Genomic DNA, 10,042 nt, shown 5'->3' with positions numbered 1-10,042 from the left:
TTAACATGGAATCGGGCAGCACTCAGTGATAAGAGAGAAGTTCACCAATGGACTGAATAGTCTAAGTGAGCCTGATACACGGGGCTGGCACCTAACCTAACTTAACCTTACCTAACCATGTAACATTTTCTCCGTAACCATGTTTACGCAATGCTCATAGTCATAATAAAAACAAGTATATACGGCCGTAAGTTCGGCCAGGCCGAATCTTATGTACCCTCCACCATGGACTGCGCAGAAACTTCTACGAAAGACTGTTATCCACAATTAAATAGGTTGTGTTATCTTAAAACTTCTTAACTTCGTTTTCTAAATTGTGAGTTAGTCCATACGTGGTATATATTAGACAAAAAAGGTATGTATAGGTAAGTCTACAAATAATTACGAATCGATATGGACTTTTGCACGGTACGTAGAGAGCCAGAATTGAAATATGGGGGTCGCTTATGTGTGGGCTATATACAATTATAAACTTGATATGGACCAATTTTTGTGTGATTGGGGATCGATTTATCTGAGGGCTATATATAACTATAGACCGATATGGACCTAGTTAGGCATGGTTGTTAACGGCCATATACTAGCACAATGTACCAAATTTCAACTGACTCGGATGAAATTTGCTCCTCCAGGAGGCTCCAAAACCAAATCTCAGGATTTGGTGTTCGGTTCGAAGCAGGGATTGAACCCACGACCCTTTGCATGCAAGGCGGACACTCTAAGCATTGTTCCACGTGGCAAACAAATTTATGTTTCTATTCAATAAGGTTTTGTTTGCATGGACTCGTGGGCGCCGCAGACTATGGTCTATTTTTTTTTTTTTGAGTTAGTGTTTATGTAATATATACATACATATTATGCAACAGCTGAAATTTAATCTAACTGCGTTCCACTGTCCATATGTAGAGAATTTATCCAAATAATTTTTGCACCTTTTATCTAACTTATTATAATCATTAGTCAGAAATGTAGTCGCTACCGTACTAGATGCTGCAAATGGAAAATTTGTCATATACCTACCGACAAAGAATCAACCCCAGTGGTACAAGGGATAAACAATAAATTTTGCTTTATCCATTTTCACTTTAGAACCTTTTTACTTTTCATTTGCAATTCAAGCGGAACTCGGACGATGGCAAACTATTATCCCCTTGGACGGACAAGTAATGTTTATGCCAGCAGAGAATTCCCGTCGTATTACATGAATATGCAAATGTCTCATATCAAGGTGACTGCGACCAGGTTACCAGATGTTACTGAGGGTTAGGGAAATGCAATTTCCTAAAAGGGATTGTAAAGAAATAAAAAATGACAACGAGCAACGTTTGTTTTTAAATGACCCTAAAATGTGAGCAGTTATTTTTATTGCATTTACAAACGTTTTTCGAATTATTCTTACCAAAAATGGAACCCCAAGTGGAACAACAGCAGCACAACGACCAAATGATGATAACGACTCGAAGTTAGTACTCTGAAATTTGCAAGTCAAGTAACTTCTAAGAGATGTACATGGCTAAACCTTTCCACAATTCGTGGTGGAAATCCATGGAATTAAGATGGTTATGACAAACAAAACATTGGTCACACAGATTTTGTTCAAAATCATTTGTCTTATCAAACCTTAACAAATAACTACAGTCCAGACAAACCTAAAGATTTATATGAACTTTTATTTTAAAAGAATATTTTAAGAAAATAATTTCGTCGATTTCATTGAAATATACACAGAGAGAGAGAGAGAGAGTGACAGAAAGAGAGAGAATGTGCATTCAAAATAGACGGAAATGTAATTTTTCAGACTTTTGAAGGATAGAGGATGGTGCTACACCGAAAGAAGACTCTGATAGATATTTATGATAGATATTTATCTTAAAACTAGCATCGATTCAAGTTTGTTCTCGAAATGACAGCATGCATACTCGAAGGGCAGGTCTACTGAGACCGCATTACATGAACTAGTCAGCTTTATTGAAAGCTCACTATCTGTCAAAGAATACACAATCGTGGCGTTTCTAGACATCAAAGGGGCGTTCAATAATGTCCATCCGAGCTCGATATTAAATGGACTGACAACTCCGAATGTTGATCCATGTATACTTAGGCTGTTAGACGAACTTCTAATGAAGAGACGTATTTCAGCCACACTAGGACAAGCAAACGTACAAAGGTATGTGAACAGAGGCACTCCCCAAGGAGGAGTTCTATCACCTCTTCTTTGGAATGCTGCTATAAATAACCTTCTGGTTACCCTAGAAAAAGAAAGGATTAAAGTTGTGGCATACGCAGATGATGTGGCTTTAGCAGTCAGGGGAAAATTCCCATCCACAATCAGAGATATTATTCAAATGACCCTCCGGATGACTGAGAAATGGGCGAAAGACAATGGTCTTGGGGTAAATCCTACAAAGACAGAACTAGTCATGTACTGCAAGGATCGCAAAACTCCCACGGTTAGGCCCATTTCCTTAGGGGGTATTGAAATTCCCTTTGGTGAGTGTGCAAAATACCTTGGCGTTATTTTGGACAGGAAGCTGAACTTTAAGCTCAATATTGAAGAAAGGGCGAGAAAAGCAACGGTAGCTTTGTACTCGTGCAAAAAAGGCAATAGGAAAAAAGTGGGGACTAAAACCAAAAATTGTGCATTGGCTATACACGGCAGTGGTTAGACCTATAATGCTATATGGTGTTGTAGTCTGGTGGCCGGCACTTCAGAAACCGACTTGTTTAGATAAAGTTCAGCGTATGGCGTGTTTGTGTATTTCAGGCGCATTCAGCAAGACAGGAACAAATTCCCTTAATGTCATGCTGCATCTATTGCCTTTGGACATTTTGGCCAAACAGTCAGCTGTTTGGCCAAACTGTGCGGTTGCGCGAGCTATCGCTGTGGTCGGAAAAAAGTTACGGTCACAGTTCGGTCCTCAAAATAATGCCAGATGTGCCTAACGTAGTGGATTACACTTTGGCGAGTGCACTTTTCGACAAAAAGTTTGAGACTCTAACCCTCAACAGTGAGGCGTGGTGCACACACAAAATATATAGATTTCTACACTGATGGCTCCAAATTGGATGGACAATTGGGTTTCGGAGTATATTCTAATGATCTGGAACTTCGAATAGCGAAAAGATTGCCTAATCACTGTAGTGTTTTTCAGGCTGAAATATTAGCAATAAGAGAGGTGGAGAATTGGCTGAGAAGTAATGTTCCAACAAATATTGGCATTAATATATACTCAGACAGTCAACCTGCAATAAAATCCTTGGACTCTGTGTTCCTTAACTCGAAAACGGCCATCAACTGCCGCAAATCTCTCAATGAGATGGCTGAGCAGTACAATATTCACCTAATATGGGTGCCTGGCCATAGGAACATACCGGGGAACTGCGAAGCAGATGTGTTAGCAAGGCTAGGAACTACCTTACATATTCCAGGGGAACTAGAATCTGTTGGTATGCCTCTGGCCACCTGCAAGCTCTTACTGCGTGAGAAGGCTGTTATGATGGCAAATGTTCGATGGGAGAATTGCAAGGGTTGTAACGACACCAAGCAAATGTGGCCCCATTTAAACTTAAACCGCACACTAGATATGCTAATGTTCTCGAGACGTCAGATATCACTCCTGATATCTGCTATAATCACTCCTGATATCCGCTGCCTGATAGGCGATTTTGCAAAAACTATAGGCGCTGTCATGATGCGGAGGAAAAAGAAACAATTAAACACCTCTTGTGTGAGTGTCCTGCTTTTTGTGTAAAGCGCAAGCAACGTTTAGGAGCATATAGCGTCAGATTACTGGCGGATCTGGAAAACGTTAGCTTAAGCAGTCTGCTAATGTTTTTACAACAATCTGGTTGGTTCAACAAAGAAAAATAATCAAGAAGGTTCGGCGGTTAAAACTAGAAGTGCCCATATGTAATAAGTACTTTTAGTTAATGTGGTATCACAATGGACTGAATAGTCTAAGTGAGCCTGAATCTTAATCGGGCTGCCACTTTAACCTTACCTACAACAAAAGAATTTTCTTCGTAAAAAGAACGAAAAATTTCGCTAAATATACGAAATTTATCATTGTTTTACAACCAAAGAAACTTTTCATTAAAAGTACGAAATATTTCGTACTTTTTACGAAGAAAAGATCTTCCAAATTTTTCGTAACTTGTAAGAAAAAAAAAATCGTACTTTGTATGAAATAATTTCGTTCTTTTTATGAAAAACTTTCGTACTTTTTTTCAAAAATTTTCGAACTTTTAGAAAAACAATTTATAGTCGAAATCTTATTTGGTTGTAGTAACAAGTGTTAAAAATTTCATCACTACTTTACGTCTTAAGTTTTTGAATAATTTTTAGTTTTATTGCTTCATTTTTATTCATAGCGCGCTATCACCCAAATGAAAAGTAGCATAGACATGCACAAAAAAGTTGAATAAAGAAATACACTCAAGCACATTATCATTATCTGTTCCGTCGCGAACGGAAATTTTACAACTTCAATGAAACTTCTTCGTTATTTTAAAGAAAATGTTTCGTACTTTTTATGAAGAAATTCTAACGCAGAATATTTCGTAATGTATCCATAAGTTCGTAAAAACTTCTTCACAAAAATCATGAAATTTGAAGAAAGTTTCGTTAAAAATACGAAACTTTTACGAAGAAAAATGAATGTAGAATATTTCGAAGACGTTTCGTATATTCGTAAAATGTTCTTCGTAAAATTTACGAAAATGAAAGAGAATTTTATTGTTTTAATGAAAAATTCACGAAGAATAGTAAATGAAGAATTCTTCATAAAATTAACAAAGAGAATTCTTTCGGTGTACACGGTTAAAAAAGTGTGCTTTTCATATATTTCACACTTCGCACTTAAGTATAAAATTATTGTTTTATGTTTAGGACAACAGTGTTGCTCTCAAACCCTCGTATGTTGTTGCAGTTAACCGTGCTTATAAAGGGTGATTTTATGCAAATGACCGCGACTGGTCCATACGCTTAGTCCAATTTTTGCATACCCTTTGCAACAATGTGGCCGATTTCTCACGAATAAATGCTTCAATGATGTCTTCCAATCAGCGAATTGAAGCGGGCTTTTCTGTATAGACGGAAGAAAAAGAATGTTTCGGCGTAAAAATTATATGTTTGGAATTAAAATCCAACTATAGAGGTATTGCAAAACTAAGTGCTCTTCCGAAATTACTCGAGAAAATGTTGGCTGATAGTATTTCTCACCAAATTTCGTCAGTTCTTTCATTTAAACAACGAGGCTTTCGTAAATCTCGTTCTGCTATGACAAACATTCTTGAACTAACAGCTTCTGTTAAAGATGGTTTCAATCAGCGTAAGCAGACTGATGCCATTTACACTGACTTTAGCAAAGCTTTTGACATAGTAAACCACAACTTGCTTTTGTTAAAGCTTCATAGAATTGGATTTTGCCCTACCCTATTGATATTAAACATAGAGTCGCTGCCACATCTAGCCCAGACCCAAGGACGCGTAAGTTATGGCTTTCATGATATCCATATGAAGGTATACAAAAGCGATCAGCCAAAGGATTCCGAAACGGACAAGCCTCCGGTAGAGTCAGCAGTGGAAAAATCTCCTAGCGAAGCCGAAGGAGACATAAAACCTGCAGACTATGGCGAAAATCATATGCGGGAAGTTTCTACAGGCTCAAGCCTCACCAAAACTGAACCGCGGATTGTTGCGAGAGTCACCGAGATCTGTGAAGAGGAAGCCCTTGATGACTCAATTGAAGCGGCTGATGTGACGGTAGTTGAAAATTTGGATGGTTCTACGGTTCCTCCAGATAAATCTTCACCATTGTAAGGCCGCTTGTGCTGCCTTAAAAGTTCTCCTGATGAAAGGAGACATAGATATAGTTCTTATTCAAGAACCATACATATATAAGAACAAGATCTGTGAATTAAGCACTCCGGGTTTCAAACTTTTGCATAATACCGGTACCGATATAAATCGAGCATGTATAATTGCTAAAAACGAACTAAACTTGTTTCTGCTTCCTTCATTGAGCAATGCAGACACTGTCGTAGCCAGTCTAGAGATATCCACATGCAAATATTGGGTATCTTCGGTCTACATGGGACATGATAGGGAGATGCCACCCTGTGCCGTTAAGACCTTAGTTGAGGAGTCACTAAAAACAAAGACAAAACTCATTATGGGATGCGATGCAAATGCACATCATAGTATTTGGGGAAGTAGTGATACTAATGCAAGGGGAGAGTCGCTAATAGAGTTTATTTTGCGTACTAACCTGGTAGTTTGCAATAAGGGAGATGCACCAACCTTCGTCACCAGGAACAGACAAGAGGTTTTGGACGTAACGTTGACCTCTCCGGAACTGAATGATAAGATATCTGAGTGGCAAGTTTTGAGGGAACATAGCTTCTCAGATCATCGCTACATCAGTTTCAGATTGGCTGTTCGTACTTCAAAGACCATATTTCCGCCAAATGTTAGGAAAGCTGATTGGAATAGGTATAGGGAATCGTTCAATTCGATGATACCGGAAATGCCGGAGACAAATATGAGCACTGTGCAAGATATCGAACACGCAGTGGAGCGGATTACTAAGGCCTTCAACATTTCACTGAAAGCTGCTTGCCCTAGAGGAAAGCCAAGGGGAAAAAATCGGCCGCCATGGTGGACTACGGAGTTAAGTAATATGAGGAAATCCTGCAGGAAGCTCTTTAACAAAGCAAAGTCCACAAGAGCTCCGGAGGATTGGGACACTTACAAGATGAATCTGAGAGAATATAAACGAGAACTGAGAAGGTCTCAACAAAACTCTTGGGATGATTACTGTAGCAGTATTGAGAATACGTCAGAGGCTTCCAGACTACGGAAGGTACTAGCATCCACTAACACCGCTCCAGGTTTCATTAAAACATCGGAGGGAAATTGGACAACGTCCAGTGAGGAGACGTTGGAGGTACTTTTGGACACACACTTCCCTGGAAATCAGACGGTTGAACCATGTTCCGGCGGTGTAACAGAGGCTCAGCGATCATTTCCTATCGAGGAAATTGTGTCGGAATCTAGAATAAAATGGGCTTTAAATAGCTTTGGACCATTCAAATCCCCCGGACCTGATGGAATTACTCCGGCGGAGTTACAGGCAGTGGCTGAAAGAGTTATCCCCTGGTTGACGGTGATATATAAACGATGTGTAAACTTAGCATATATTCCAGAAAAGTGGAGGGAAACAAAAGTCGTCTTCATACCTAAAGCAGGAAAAGCCTCTCACTCGAGTGCGAAGGATTTCCGACCAATCAGCTTATCCTCATTCCTACTTAAGACCCTGGAGAGGATGATAGACATGTATCTTAGAACTATAGTGGATTTAAGTTTGCTCTCGAAACGACAGCATGCATACTAATGTTGGAAATTTTGATTACTTTTGACTACTCGTTACTACTCGTTACTTTTGAATTGAGTACTCGTTACTACTCGTTACTTTAATAAAAAATTCAAAAAAGACCATTTGTATAATTTTTAATAATATTTTCTTTCCCAACAGTTAATAATATATATTTGGTGCTTTTTGCATTTCGGGAGTTGGCATCACTGATAAACGGCGTAACAACTTTGAAAGGCGTCAATTTTTGTTTGACCGCCTTTTGCAGGTTCGAATTTTTTTATTTGATAGTATTTGTTTTGTTTACTTACATGTATTATGTATGTGTATCTATTTTATATGTATGAGTAAAATGAGTATTTTCTCAGAGTATTTTATTTCAAATTGCCTGCATATTAATGAACAATTTTAAATGGCTTAAATATAAATATCAAATTAAAAATATCTGGATGTGGAACAACTTTTCAGAGCGGAAAGAACATCATTGAATTGATCATCATCGACTTTGTTTTTAAAGCGAATTTTTAACCTTCCCCTGATACCAAATCCTTTATCCTTCGATTTTGGTTCATTTGTGGCGAAACTTAGAAACTATTGACAAATTTCTAAATCTGAACGGATATATGAACTAAGGATGCATCCTCCATCCTGCATAAATCCTAAATGTGGTACCTTGAAAGCGGTAACATTTAAACATCCCATTTTATTTGCATTTATCCCATTTTATTTGCTGATCTATGTTATGGAACCATTCGACGAACCATTCCCTTCATTTCGATCACAATTTGATGGCTACGACTCGAATTTTGTGGTTTTCAAAACATCTTTATGCCGCGTAGAAATATAAAAATACGGAAATTGTTTGGAAATTATTTGAAATTATATTATTTGGTAAGTTAAAATGGAATGAAAAGTTAAAGAATTCTCTAAACGCATATTTATTTGCAGAAAACTAATATCTTTGGATGACACATTTTTGGAAGCATTCAGAAGCTGATCGATGAAAAAATATGGTGTCTCATCGACAAGTCAAATTTTCCGCAAATCTTTCAAAGTGCAACCAATGGATGGATAATCTATCCTTTTCCATAACTACACCTAGAAAACAATTCGTTGCCTCAACCGAATTATTTGCCAGCTGTTTTGGGATAATTATTTTATTATTATTCAGCTGTTTTGGGAATCCTAGTCGAACGAAAGCATTCGTTTCGGATATGAGAAATTGGTTGTTATTTATATGGTTTGTTGGTGCAACCTCCCACGATGTTATTTATTGTTACCCTGACCAATTGTTAGATATACTTACCAAATTCCAATTTTAAATGAAAAGGGCAGATTATATTGAGACAATATAATTCAATTTTCATATATTATGCATGTACGTACATATTACAGTTTTTATAAATATAAAATTATAATTCATAGACTTATACTTACCAGAAATGTCCTCCTTAAGTCTCTAGATATAAATACAGATCTCTGAAGTAGTTCTAGAATTTTATGTGCTTAATACAATAAAAGTATTTGTGTTGGTTGGTGTATGAAGCCTGCAAACTTTATGGAAACTTTTGTAATATTCCTTTTTTATAAATCGGTGCGATACTTACCTTAAGCCAAATTCTATTCTATGGGATAAACTATTCAATTTATTGCGGACTATTATTAAGTACATTTAGTGACGCTGTTACCCGTTTTGCAAACTATGTAGCGTCATATCATCTAACATGTCGATGTTGATATTAATAGTTATTTGTTTGCAACAACTGCCTTAAGCGCGTCCCATAATTTGACTAAAATTCTATTAGTTTACTCAACTTTTGGTTGTACCAACCATTTGTTGATTCCCATGCTGGTGGTTAGCTCAACAATTTTATACGACATAAAACCAAATTTATCGGCATTGGTTATCGTAACCAATTGAATGGTTATGGGAATTTATATTTGATCCTGTGAACTTGTTTATGGTCGTGTTGGATATATAATGGTTAAAATAATAAAAACATTGTTCTTGTAGCAAAAAATAACTGCCTGTTCATGAAACTCAAAATCGTCCCGCGACGAATCGTTCGTCTGGAGTGAAACTAAAATAACTTTATATATATTTGCTACAAATCCTCCAACTTTGCCATGGACTCATCCTTTATGATTTACTATCGACCACCGAAACAATTGTGATTCAAACTCTAGTTCTCGAGATATCAACGAGTGATTTTTGACGTTTCGTTCGTCTCGAGGCGAACGAAAATTCCAGTAAGTTCTGTAATGATCGAATATTATAAATATTCCCTAATTGTTTGAAAAACAGTTGAATTTTAGCATTTTTCAAACGTTTGTGTTTATTGGGATTGTATTGTAGATATTGAGTACTCATTTAACTGTAACGAGTACTCAAAAGATTAGTCAGTAACGAGTACTTGCAATCAAATACTCGTTACTTTCCCAACACTAATGCATACTCGAAGGGCAGGTCTACTGAGACCGCATTGCATGAACTAGTCAGCTTTATTGAAAGCTCACTATCCGTCAAAGAATACACAATCGTGGCGTTTCTAGACATCGAAGGGGCGTTCAATAATGTCCATCCGAGCTCGATATTAAATGGACTGACAACTCTGAATGTTGATCCAGGTATACTTAGGCTGTTAGACGAACTTCTAATAAAGAGACGT

The 10,042-nt window shown here is 37.4% G+C and overlaps 1 long non-coding RNA gene across 1 annotated transcript; it reads left to right on the top strand.

Annotated features, from left to right (window-relative positions):
- The first annotated feature begins 7,397 nt into the window (after nt 1–7,397).
- Nucleotides 7,398–8,938, top strand: LOC142233952 (uncharacterized). Its single transcript, XR_012721522.1, has 2 exons — nt 7,398–8,264; nt 8,322–8,938. It is a non-coding gene; the product is annotated as an uncharacterized LOC142233952 (long non-coding RNA).
- The last annotated feature ends 1,104 nt before the right edge of the window (nt 8,939–10,042 follow it).

The sequence above is a fragment of the Haematobia irritans genome, chromosome 4 (genome assembly GCF_050003625.1).
Source record: "Haematobia irritans isolate KBUSLIRL chromosome 4, ASM5000362v1, whole genome shotgun sequence".
Taxonomy (NCBI): Eukaryota; Metazoa; Arthropoda; class Insecta; order Diptera; family Muscidae; genus Haematobia; species Haematobia irritans.
The sequence above is the reverse complement of the archived record's forward strand: the minus strand, read 5'-3'. Positions and strand labels throughout refer to the sequence as shown.